Genomic DNA, 13672 nt, shown 5'->3' with positions numbered 1-13672 from the left:
AAGAAAAGGTATGCTGGCTCTGGAAGGATGCCAGAGTATCTGTTCCAGTCATAGGCAGACCTGTGAGAGTGTAGCTTCTTCCTTCCCGACTTGTCTTTGCACATTTGCACATTTGTCACCTAGGCTGCAGTGCAGTGGCACAATCATGGCTCACTGCAACCTCCACGTCCTGGGCTCAAGTCATCCTCTTGCCTCAGCCTCCTAAGTAGCTGGGGCTACAGCTGCACGCAACCACGCCTGGCTAATTTTTGTATTTTTAGTAGAGACGGGATTTTGCCATGTTGCCCAGGCTTTTCTTGAACTCCTGAGCTCAAGTGATCCTCCTGCCTTGGCCTCCTCTTTGCACACTGGCGTTATTCTCTCTCTTCCACCGAGGACTTCTCTGAGAGGAGCGGTATATAGCGGCTGATGATCTTAGCTAAGTGACTGCAGTGCAAAGAGAGAGTTTCCTTCTTCTAGCATTGCAAAAATATTTCAGAAAGAACTCAGATGGGCTCTTTTGGTTCTCAGTGTACCCCTTGAACAGATCATTGCTACAAGGAGGTGGGGTGCTGCCACTGGGGTGGAGGGACATGATGAGTGCCCAGAAGAAGGGACAAAAACTTCCTGGATAGTCAAATACAACAACTACACAGTTTCATTTTGAAAGTCCATTTGTGAAATCGATTTAAATTGACTATTGCTTACCCTGGGGTCATGCTATGCTGTCCAGCATTTTCCCTGATAGGCCTTCCTAACTTATTTGTGTTTCTATTCTCTAAAGAATCTTTAAGGCTTTTATACCAAAGGGGCTCTGATGGCATCTGGTAAGTGTAAATGTTTCTCCTCAGCACTGCGCTCCTGCTTAATGAAACAGTCACCAAAGAAAGGGTGCATTCAGGTCAAGTGCGCTGGCTTACGCCTGTAATCCCAGCACTTTGGAAGGCTGAGTTGGGTGGATCAACTGAGGTCAGAAGTTCGAGACCAGCCTGGCCAACAGGGTGAAATCCCGTCTCTACAAAAAATTCAAAAATTAGCCAGGCGTGGTGGCAGGCGCCTGTAATCCCAGCTATTTGGGAGGCTGAGGCAAGAGAATTGCTTGAACCCGAGAGCTGGAGGTTGCAGTGAGCTGAGAATGTGCCATTGCATTCCAGCCTTGGTGACAGAGCGAGACTCTGTCTCAAAAAAAAAAAAAAAAAAAAAATGCATCCCTCCTGCATATCCCATAATTTTCCCTTCTTAAATAAATGTATTTTCAAGTCCTTTGTGATAAGTACAGTACTTTTTCCATCCTTGTGATAGTTCACTGGTATAGGATCAAAATGGGCATCGGAATTAGGTGAGGAAATAGCCCATTGCTGAGTTGGATCATTTATTCCACTCTCTCTACACAGTCTTAATTTTTTTTTTTTTTTTTTAGTGGTGGTGGGGAACACTTCAAACTTACAAAAAATTTTAAGTACACTACAAAGAACATTTTTATTCCTGAAATCACTTGAAAGTAAGTTGCCAGAATGATGTTTCCTCATTGCCAAATATTTTAGTGTGTATTTCTCACAAACAAGGCATTCTTTTACATAACCACATTCTAACCATCCAAATCAGAACACTAATATTTATTTATCACTGTGATCTAATCCTCAGACCCCATTAAAGTTTTGCCACTTGCCCAAATAAATATTCTTTATTGCAAAAGGATCCAATCTAGAATGATGCCTTGTACTCAATCATCATGTTCCTTCAGTTTCCACTAACCTGCAAGAGTTCCTTCATTGCTTGGTGACTTTCACGACTCTTTTGAAGCCCAGTTAAGATCCTCAGTTTCGGTTTGGGTGATGTTTCTTCATGGTTATATTCAGGTTAGGCATGGTTGGCAGGGATTTCATGGAAGGGGTGCTATGTTCTTTTCATGGTATCCTATCAGGTGGCACCAAACCTGGTGATGTTAACTTTCATCATTTGATGAAGGTAATTGACATGATGTATCCTGGACCTCATCAAACTTTTAATCTGCTCATGTATTTTTATTTTTATTGGTATAGACTTCAATTTCATATTTTATTCAATGGGATATAATCCATCACTATCATTATTTATTTCTATCCTTAAGTTGTTCCACACCTGGCCCATGGGAGCCCTTATGAGCAAGTTTCCAGGTCCTTATGACACAATTCCGTCATTCTTTGGGTACATCCTTATTTTCTGGCACAGTAGAGATGTTCCAGACTTATCTTATATTTTTCCTCCCCCATCCCTGGAATCAATCACTTCTCCAAGGATGCTTGATTCCTTTTAGTGAAGAACAGTCTTTGGAAACCAACGGTCTAGGGATATTAAGTATGCTTGTTGCTATTGGAGTGCCATTGCTCCTGGACCTTCTCAGTGGACACAGCTAGGAAATGTATGTGTTTATATGTGTGTGTGAAATATCAATGTCTTTATCTATTATAGGTACTATTAAAAATGAGTTCCCACCAATATCTCCACCTTCAGTTTTCCCACTAGGAGCCGTGATGAGAAACCTGGCTCCTGGTTTTTTCTATGTGTTTACTTATTTGGCCAAACCTCCTGTGCATAACAAGCCTCACATCCCCATGGCTGACTGCCTTTCCCCTGCTTCCCATGAAAGGCTTTGTCATCCTGTGCCAGCTGCTGGAGCTCCCCACAACTCAAATGGTGGCCCCATTGATTTTAGGCCGGCTTAGAAAAACACAGTGGAAAATTTTTGCATCATTTGATTATCAAGTCATGATTGCAGTTTGTTGGGATTGGAATGTGACTATTAAATAATACCAGATCAGCCAGGTGTGGTGGCTCATGCCTGTATTCCCAGCACTTTGGGAGGTCGAGGTGGGTGGATCACTTGAGGTCAGGAGTTCGAGACCAGCCTGGCCAACATGGTGAAATAGTGTCTGTACTAAAAATACAAAAATTAGCTAGGCATGGTGGTGCATGCCTGTAGACCCAGCTACTTGGGAGGCTGAGGCAGGAGAATGGCTTGAACTCAGGAGGCGGAGGTTAACAGTGAGCTGAGATCGTGCCATCACACTCCAGCCTGGGCGAGAGTGATACTCCATCTCAAAAAACAAAAAACAAACAAACAAAAAAAACCAGATCACATTTTAAAAATGACACATACCAGAATATCAATATCTGAATAAGCCAGAATTAGCACTGTTGGGAGGGTATATAATCATTCCATCAAAGTTGCATTTACTCAAACAGGTTGGACACCTCCTTCTAGATCTGTTTTTAGAACCACTTTCTAAGCCCAATCCAGAAACCCAGGCTTGCTTCTTTTCCATTGTAGTCCTAGTTAAAAGCAACCAGAGCTGCATAAATCTCTGTGGGAAAATTATTTTTATTACAATGATTTATGTATATGCTTATCTTCCCCTCTAGTCGGTGAGACCCTAAGATCCGAGGCTAACTTCATATTGTACAGCATCCAACAGAATAGTTGTTGAATTGTTCAATGAATGAATCTTGTCTTTGATTCAATTTTCTCCAGCTTATATGCCAGAGTTAGTCCCAAATGACTCAGCTGTTCCCAAAAACGAAATTCGCCCTCAAAGTATGAATATTTACCATAATTGAGAAGAGTCAAAAATATATGTCTCATGCACGGAATGCAATATCAAAAGAGGAATTTTCACAGAGTTTTGAGCAGTCTCAAGACCACAGAATATGGATATCATATCCAAAGTATCTATTTAGAAAGTGATGACATGCTTTTGTTGTATCTATGAGTTGTGCTGTTAAGAAATTGCTTTCATTACTTTATGGTCAGCCATGTTTTATATGCGTTATAAATTATGTGCTTATTACAAAATCACAGCCACCAGAACCGTCTCTCTATGCTTTACAGTTCACCTGTGATGATTTATGTTCTGAGTTAGCTGAGACATCATAGAATGCTCTTCTTACCAGGAAAGGATCATAATACATGCTGTTCAAAGCAATAGCGTAAGACTTATTGATATACACTATCTATACTCCGCCCCTCTCTGAGGATTCTATATTGGTCATTGTTCAAGGCTTCTAGTAATTTTCTTTTATTATATGAAAAAGGAGAGTTCAATGTAGGACAGAGGTGGAGCTACCTTGGGTGGTGGGGCGGAGTACAAAGAACAAATAATGATCTTATATGTCTGTGCACATCCTTCCTCCAAATGTTTCTATAACTGCAATCTTTTGAAAATTAACAGCCTTGGCCATCTCAAAGGAGGAAAAATAAATAAAGGAATATGCAGCTCAATCTGTGTGTTTATGGGGCAGATAGGTGAAGATGAGAACCATAGATCTTATTGAGAGGGAAGCTGCCCACTTTTGTCCTTCTATTTGGGTGAGAAGTTGTTGAGCCTCCCTATGTTTATACTGGGAGACCTATTTTTATAAAGCCCTCTGAAGGCTGTGTGGTGTTGCCAACTTGGAGAAGAGGATGAAGCTCCAGTCCTGGATTCACAAATTCTGTGTGCCCACTCTTGAGCAAGTTACTTAAGCCCTGTGAGCCTGAGTTTTCTCACTTCCAAAACAAGGTCCTCACACAGGTGTGCTGGGAGGTTTAGATGAAAGCACCTGCCAAATAAATCACAGAAATGAGAGCCTACCAAAGATTTGTGCTCCCTGCATTTTATCTTGTATTTTTTTAAAATCTCAAGATGGTGGTACTACTGCCTCTTCACCTCCTCATTTTCTTTCTTTTTCTGGTCTTGCCCTGTTATCCCCTCCACCAGGATGCACCCAGGACACTTTCCCAGATTTGCCATGTCCCATGGGAGGCTCTGGCTACAGTTAATAGAGAAGGTTTCAGAGAGAGAGAGGCTGAGACAGACACCTGGAAGGAAAGGTTGGATACCTGCTTTGGAGGAAAAGCTAGGGAAAATTCTAAGAGGAGGGCATTTGCTGTGCCATTTGTCATTTAGATCTGGAGGTGGTAGAAATACAGACATTCTGATGTTTCTATAAAGGCTGTCAGGGCTTAATGAAGTTCCTCATGGGGCAGGAGCCGCTCGTGCTTATTAAGGTTGGATCAGTGGATACACCCATCCCCTGGATCTGGGAGCAAACTGGAATCAACAGTGCCACCAAGTGGCAGCCAGCTAATAAGCAGGTTGAAACACTAAGACTGCAACTTCTAGTGCTTTGCCCAAATGTCTCTGTCTCTTACTCTTTTTCTTTCTAAAAATAAGATCAAGTATATTTTCCTTGGGTGGATATAGAGAGAATGATCTTGTAAACGTACCTTCTTCTGGCATGTTGTAGAGCTTGGATACATGATTTTTCTTTATTAAACAATCAAAACCTTTAAAGTCCCACTCAAATGAGCAGGTCATAGGAGTAGATACCTCTGCATACGTGTATACAGGTCATTTATAAAAACTGAGGGATGGGGGCTGTGTGTGTTGGGATTCAAGAAGATTTCCAAAGTGTATTAACCAGGAGTGAAACTCAGGATGACAAATACTGTACACGATGGCAAACAGCATAGACAACATACACGACTCTATTTAGGAGAGGAAACCATTTATATTATTTCAGTCTGTAACCTTTTCGTTTTTTATTTAGAATATTTCTTTTTCTGATGATAAAAGTGTTCGTTGTAATAATTTGAAAGGCTTATTACTTTAAAAAGAATACATTCTACTGGCTGTTAAACACCTTGTAAATAACACAAAATACCAAGATTTTTAGGATACCAAAAAATCCATTTCATTCTCGTCCATTTGTTTGTCATTAGAAAGAGTCTATTTTGTACTCATGCTGCTGTGTTCATTTTAGGACTAATTTGAGGTAAGCTTCCAGCTTTGATTGTTGCTTTCCCCATTATTTTTATTTTCAATCCCCTATAGAATGCATTTCCATCTTCCAATCTCCTCCTCCCGTCCATTCTGCACACAACCTAGCTTTCAGAATAATCTGGTATTGAGAGTCAATCCGTGCTCTAGAATGTGTCTCAGTGTCCCTGTGACAGCCGGCTCTGCAGTATCCATTGGACTTGATATGGTGGCTCTTGTAGTGTTGCTTTTCTAAGAGCTAAAGTACTTTCTCGTGGTCATGAACAGTGTGGGAAGCCCATAGCTCGGGCTGTTGAAAGGTCTATCAATTCTGCTGTGCCTAACAATGTTGACCCCAGGGTAGAGAGATTTCCTCCCACTTCCTAGGTGTGTGGGAGGTAGGGACAAGTGCTAGGGGATTTATGAATGAGATGGAAGGGAGGACAGAAAATGAAGAAGGGAAAAAGACATCAGGAACCAACAGAGCATCAGCTGAATTCTAACTACAAAAATGACAAATAACAAGAGCAATTTATTTATTTATTTATTTTTATTTTTATTTTTTTTGAGATGGAGTCTCGCTCTGTCACCCAGGCTGGAGTGCGGTGGTGCCATCTCGGCTCACTGCAAGCTCCACCTCCCAGGTTCACGCCATTCTCCTGCCTCAGCCTCCCGAGTAGCTGGGACTACAGGCACCTGCCACCATGCCTGGCTAATTTTTTGTATTTTTAGTAGAGACGGGGTTTCACCATGTTGTTAGCCAGGATGGTCTCTATCTCCTGACCTTGTGATCCACCCGCTTCAGGCTTCCAAAGTGCTGGGATTACAAGCGTGAGCCACTGCGCCCGGCCAGCAAAAGCAATTTAAAATGTACCTTGCTCCATAGCAAATATAAGGGAGTGAGGAACAAAGCTTTTCTTCCCCCAATTCCTTTGATTTTTTATTTTTTTTGAAGAAAAGTAGATTAAGCGTGAGTTTTAAGTACTGTTCAGAATAAAAACCAAGATAGACCCCAATAACTTACCTTAATTTTGAGTATAATATTATATTGTAGGTCATTTCTGGACTTGGGTGGCTATTTTTAGATATATTTTTAAATTGTGGTAAGATATACGTAACATAAAGGTTACCATTTTAACAATATTTAAGTGGACAGTTCAGTGGCAGTATGTATATTCACGTTTTTGTGCAACTGTATGTTTCTAGAACTTTTTCATCTTCCCCAACTGAAACTCCACATCCATGAAACACTAAGCCCCCATTTCCCCCTCCGTCATCTTACTTTCTGTCTCTGGCCATTTGTCTATCTTCTTTGGAGAAATATCCATTCAAGTCCTTTGCCTATTTTCTGTCTCTGTGAATTTGACTACTCTAGGGCCAAATATAAGTGGGCTCATATAAGTATTTGTCCTTTTGTGACTGGCTGATTTCAATTATAATGTCCTCAAGTTTCATCCATGTTGTAGTATGCATCAGAATTTCTTTCCTTTTTAAGGTTGAATAGTAGCTGATCACATGTGTACATCACATTCTGTTTTCTGATTCATTCATTGATGGACACTTGGGTTGCTTCTGCCTTTTATCTGTTGTGGTCAACGCTGCTATGACCACGGATGTATAAATATTTGCTTGAGTTCCCACTTTAGCTTTTTTTTGGTTATATGCCCACAAGTAGAATTGTTGGGTTGTGTGGTAATTCTTTTTTTTTTTTTTGAAACTGCGTCTCTCTCTGTCGCCCAGACTGGAGTGCAGTGGCACGATCTCGGCTCACTGCAACCTCTGCCTCTCAGGTTCAAGCGATTCTCCTGCCTCAGCCTTCTGAGTAGCTGGGATTACAGGTGTGCACCACCATGCCTGGCTAATTTTTTTGTATTTTTAGTAGAGATGGGGTTTTGCCGTGTTGGCGACGCCGGTCTAGAACCCCTAATCTCAGGTGATCCACCCTCCTCGGCCTCCTAAAGTGCTGGGATTACAGGTGTAAGCCACCGTGCCTGGTTGGTAATTCTATGTTTAATTTTTTGAGGAATTGCTATACAGTTTTTTTGGTAATAGCTGTACCATTTTACATTACCGCTGATAATGCATAAAAGTTCCAATTTCTCCACATCCTCACCAAGACCCTGTTATTTTCTTCCTGTTTTAAAATCATGACCATCGTAATGTGTGTGCAGTCATATCTCATTGTGGTTTTGATTTGCATTTCCCTAATGATTCTTGATGTAGAACATCTTTCATACGTGCTTCTTGGTCATTTGTCTATTTTCTTTGAAGAAATATCTGTTCAAATCCTCTGCCCTTTTTAAAATGGGGTTGTTCGTTATTTTGTTGTTGAGTTGTAGTTTTTTATATTCTGGATATCAATCCCTTATTACATATGTGATTTGCAAGTATTTTCTGAGAGTAGCTAAATTCAAGTGGACTGATGATTTTAATGGATGATGCCCTAGCTTGAGAAAATCAAGCATCCTGTGATATGACTGCAATTGTTGAAGCTAAGAGTTGAGGAAAATGAGGGCCTCCCTCTAGACAGATCATCCATGCTGCAGACCAGTGGCCAACCTCTCACTTTTGGGCAACTGCATCATGCTTCTGGAAGGATTTGGCTCAGCAAGGACAAAGCAACCCCTGTCACCTCACTGTGGCAGGTTGGTGATGTGAAATCATTGCCATCAGGTGTAGCATCACAGCCAAGGTCACTGCCAGAGAGCCAGGTAATCAAATAGTGGTGGAGCCCCTCTTAGGTCGTGTTGTTTCAGGGTACTGAAGAGGAAAAATAAGCTCTTCATTTACAGCTTCTCCCATTATCAGCAAGTGACCCTCTCAGTCCGTCTCCAGCCATTTTAAAGAAGCAAAGAAACTACTGGGCTTTTGGGAGGATTTGCCCTCAGCGTTTTAAATGTTGGCTTGCTGGGCCGTTCTTGGGTTTGTAGCACAAAATATTACCATTGTGTTTCCACCATGTGTTTGCCATTCTTGTTTCAGAAGAGAAATATTTCTTTCATCTAGTTTCTTCTTTCTGGTTATTGTTCTTCTTTTTAAAAAAATAATTCTGGGCTGGGTGTCGTGGCTCACACCTACAATCTTAGCACTTTGGGAGGCCAAGGCAGGTGGATCGCTTGAGCTCAGGAGTTTGAGACCAGCTTGGGCAACATGGTGAAACCCCCACCTCTACTAAAAATACAAAAAATTAGCTGGGCATGGTGGTACATGCCTGTAGTTCCAGCTACTCGGGTGGCTGATGTGGGAGGATGGCTTGAGCTCAGGAGTTCAAAGCTGCAGTGAGGTGAGATCTCACCACTGTACTCCAGCCTGGGCAACAGAGTGAGACCCTGTCTCAACAACAACAACAACAACAACAACAAAATATATATATATATGGCCAGGTGCAGTGGCTCACGCCTATAATCCCAGCACTTTGGGAGGCCGAGGCAGGCGGATCATGAGGTCAGGAGATCAAGATCATCCTGGCTAACACAGTGAAACCCCGTCTCTACTGAAAGTACAAAAAAATTAGCCGGGCTTGGTGGTGTGCACCTGCAGTCCCAGCTACTAGGGAGGCTGAGGCAGGAGAATTGCTTGAACCCAGGAGGAAGAGGTTGCAGTGAGCCAAGATCACCACTGCACTCCAGCCTGGGCAACAGAGCGAGACTCTGACTCAAAAAAAAAAAAAAAGAAAAAAATTCAGAAAGAAGTTTAATGAGGAGCAGCATTTTACAAGAGATGTACAATATAATCATCTCTCATTTGACAGCATCCTCTGTGAAGTGGATGATATTAGTTTCTAGGAATCCCATAGAAGCCAATGGCAGGATTTCTGCCTGTGATGAACTTTCAGCCTCCTGAAGCCTAGATCTAAAGAGACTTAAAGATGTGTAGAGTAAACATATGGGTAGGCACAAGCAGATACAGTTAAAATGATAGAAGTTCATGCTGAGGCACATGGACCGACATGGTACTTAGGCCTAGGGTGGGGAGAGGTCCTGAAAGGGTGAGGATTTGAAACAATTTTGAAAGAAGGGAATAATGTGGCTTGGCATAAAAGCAAAATGATAGCTATAGTAGGTATTTCTTTTTTTTTGAGACGGAGTCTCGCTCTGTTGCCCAGGCTGGAGTGCAGTGGCGTGATCTCGGCTCACTGCAAGCTCTGCCTCCCGGGTTCACGCCATCCTCCTGCCTCAGCCTCCCGAGTAGCTGGGACTACAGGCACCCGCCACCACGTCCGGCTAATTTTTTTGTATTTTTAGTAGAGAGGGGGTTTCACCGTGTTAGCCAGGAAGGTCTTGATCTCCTGACCTCGTGATCCGCCCATCTTGGCCTCCCAAAGTGCTGGGATTACAGGCGTGAGCCACCGCCCCTGGCTATAGTAGGCATTTCATAGCATTCATCTCCTCTCTTCCTTTTAGCCATGTATGTTAACAGGTTGCCTAGAAATACATTAGGTATGAGATTTGTTTTTCTTTGTGAGTAGGGAGCAGTGGGGAAAAGAAAGCAGTAATATAATTGAAATAAAGACTTTTTTTTTTTTCTTTTTTTTGGCGACAGAGTCTTGCTCTGTCACCCAGGCTAGAGTGTACTGGTGCATTCTAGGCTCACTGCAACCTCCACCTCCCGGGTTCAAGTGATTCTCCTGTCTTGGCCTCCTGAGTAGCTCGGATTACAAGTGTGTGCCACCAAGCCCGCCTAATTTTTGTATTTTTAGTAGAGATGGGGTTTCACCACGTTGGCCAGGTTGGTCTTGAACTCCTGACCTCAAGTGATCCACCTGCCTTGGCCTCCCAAAGTGCTGGGATTACAGGCATGAGCCACCGTGTCTGGCTTTTTTTTTTTTTTTTTTGAGACAGGGTCTCACTCTGTTGCCCAGGCTGGAGTGCAGTGGTGCAATCATGGCTCACTGTAGCCTCAAACTCCTGGGCTCAACCGATCCCCCTGCTTCAGCCTCCTAAAGTGCTGGGATTACAGATGTGAACTACTGCGCCCTGATGAATGAAGACATTTTTCCAGGGTTGGGGAGTACACACTTCTTGAGTGGTCCTAGCAGGCCTTCTCAAACACTGGTCCCTCTTTGTAGGCCATGCAACCTGTCCCATCCTCTGTCCCAGCACAGAGTTGGCACTGGTGGAGCCCTGTGCTGTGGCTGCTTCTCTCTCTCTCCCTTTTTCTTTTTCTGAGACAGAGTCTTAGTCTATTGCCCAGGCTGTTGTACAGTGGCATGATCTCGACTCACTGCAACCTCCACCTCCTGGGTTTAAGCAATTCTCATGCCTCAGCCTCCCAAGTAGCTAGGATTGCAGGTGCCTGCCACCACGCCTGGCCAACTTTTGTATTTTTAGTAGAGACGGGGTTTTATCATGTTGGCCAGGCTGGTCTCGAACTCCTAACCTCAAGTGATCCACCGGCCTCAGCCTCCCAAAGTACTGGGATTACAGCCATGAGCCACTGCACCTGGCTGGCTTCTCTCTTGACTCACTGAGTCTGTCACTTGAATAGAGATGACCAACAACTGAGCCCTGAGCTGCCGGTGGGGACTGGCCTGGATCCCCCTGGGCATACCCTTCCTGTGCTCCGCACTCTGTCCTTTGTTTTTCCTGTGTGGCAGCCGACAGCCCCGTGGCCTGTATGACCTCTATACACTATGCCTGTTAGTTGCCCTACCACTTGTTCCAGAAGATTTTGTTGGTGGCTCCTGATAAAAGTGGCACCTCTCATGTAGTGGCTGAATAGGGGACCCAACAGACATGTCCACCTACAACCTCAGAATGTGACCGTCTTTGGAATAAGAGTCTCGGGAGATGTACATATGGTATGGAACTTGAGATAAGCACGTGCTGGCTTTGGGTGGGCCCTAAATCCAATGACATTATAAAAGACAGAACTGGAAAAGAGGTATACAGATGCAGAAGGGAGGGCTATAAGGAGACTAAGATAGGGATTGAAGTGACCTGTCTGTAAGCCCAGGAGAGCCAAGGGCTGCAGCCACTGGGAGCCGCAGAGAGCACGGAACTGATTCTCTTTCAGAATCTCCTGAAAAAAAAAACCCAATGGGCCAGGCACGGTGGCTCATGCCTGTAATCCCAGCATTTTGGGAGGTTGAGGTGGGTGGATCACTGGAAGTCAGGAGTTAAAGACCAGCCTGGCCAACATGGTGAAACCCCATCTCTACTAAAACACAAAAATTAGCTGGGTGTGGTGGCAGGCACCTGTAGTCCCAACTATGCAGTAGACTGAGGCATGAGAATTGCTTGAACCCAGGAGACAGAGGCTGCAGTGAGCCAAGATTGCACCACTGCACTCCAGCCTGGGCAGCAAAGTGAGACTCCAACACATAAAAAAAGACAAAATCAAAAACAAAAGCCCAACACTATTGTAATTTTGATTTTGGACCTCTGACCTTTGGAACTGCAAAAGAATAAATTTCTGTTGTTTTAAGCCACCAAATTTATGGTAATTCTTTATGGCAGCCCTAGTAAACCAATCCTGGATGAATCCTGGAGATCCCAGTTCAGTCACTTTCAGTCATTAGAATCACCTGGAGAACATTTAAAAAGAACAGCCACTGCATTAGAGTCTCTGAGGGCTGAGTTAAGGGATTAATATTTTTAAAGGAGTCCTAGGTGATTGTAATGTACAGCCTGGGTTCTGAACCACAGATCTTTGCCAGATGTCCCATTTTGCAGGTAAGAAAACCAAGACTCAGCGAAGTTGCTTTATGGTCCAGAGAAAAATTTGAAAAGTCCTTTTGTAGGGCTTTGAAAGGGGAAAAACAACTCACTCGAGGACAAAGGAGTGTGTGTGTAAATTAAAATTTTAGAAAAAAATTCATTTTTGGGTTTTGTGGGTGGTAATGACTAAGAAAAGGGAGGAAGAATTCATCTTCTAATATTTTCCAGGGACCTTCTGCCATACCCGTTTTTTATTTTTAAAAATAATAATAATATTATTTAAAAATTATAATAATATTAAAAATAAAATATTATTATTATTTATTGTTTAGAGACAGAGTGTCACTGTCACCCAGGCTGGAGTGCAGTGGGCCATCATGACTCACTTTAGCCTCAAGCTCCTGGGCTCAAGTGATCCTCCTGACTTAGCCTCCTAAGCAGCTGGGCTACAGGCACACGCCACCACACCTGGCTCCTTTTGTTTTTGTAGAGGCAGAGTGTTGCTGTGTTGCCTGGGCTGGTTTTGAACTCCTGGCCTCAAGAGATCCTCCCACCTCAGTCTCCCAAAGTGTTGGGGTTACAGGCGTGAGCCACTGCCATCTGGCCTAAATCATTTCTAAAAGTTGATTTGTTCATGTGTACAATAAAAGAAATGTTTCCCTTCTTAGACATGTATGCCAGTTTAAAATAGTTATGATTTTCATTGCCACCTCAATAAAGATTCCGTTTCCTTATTCCCTGAAGAAATTCAAGCACAGTCTAGATTTCTGTACGGAAAAGGAGATGAATAATTGTGTTTGAGGTCTTGTTATGGGTAAGCATTTTGGTAAATAACATAGAAGATTTAATTTTCAGAGTAATTTTTTTTTAAGTGTGTCTTGGTTTCAGGGATGTGGTATTAAATCTAATCGCCCACTTAGGTTATCTGTCCTTTGGAGACTCACGAAGCTAAGGGTAACTGGATAATTAGGATATTATGTACTCTTTAAAACAGCATGATTTAGTCCAAGTAGGAATTGCTGGGGCTCTAAATTAATCTCCTGGGGAACAAATGAAAAAATATATACGTGATATATTATTGAGGTAGTATATATTTTGGTGCTTTGATATCTTGGAGAGTCTTACATTAATCTGTCATTAATTTTAACCAGGGCAATCTGACAGTGATTAAAGCATATCTAGATAATCAGAAGCTAAAGAAGCCCACTGAGAGATTTACTTAAATGATCTAATCAGCTTTTCTTTTCATAGCAGACA

General features: G+C 42.7%; 1 protein-coding gene across 1 annotated transcript in view; it reads left to right on the top strand.

Annotated features, from left to right (window-relative positions):
• LOC134806983 (LIM zinc-binding domain-containing Nebulette) overlaps positions 1-13672 on the top strand; it is a 214141-nt gene that overhangs the window by 90363 nt on the left and 110106 nt on the right. The window lies entirely within an intron of this gene.

This window comes from Pan troglodytes, chromosome 8 (assembly GCF_028858775.2).
Source record: "Pan troglodytes isolate AG18354 chromosome 8, NHGRI_mPanTro3-v2.0_pri, whole genome shotgun sequence".
NCBI lineage: Eukaryota > Metazoa > Chordata > Mammalia > Primates > Hominidae > Pan > Pan troglodytes.
Note: the sequence above shows the minus strand (reverse complement) of the source record. Positions and strands in the feature narration are given on the sequence as shown.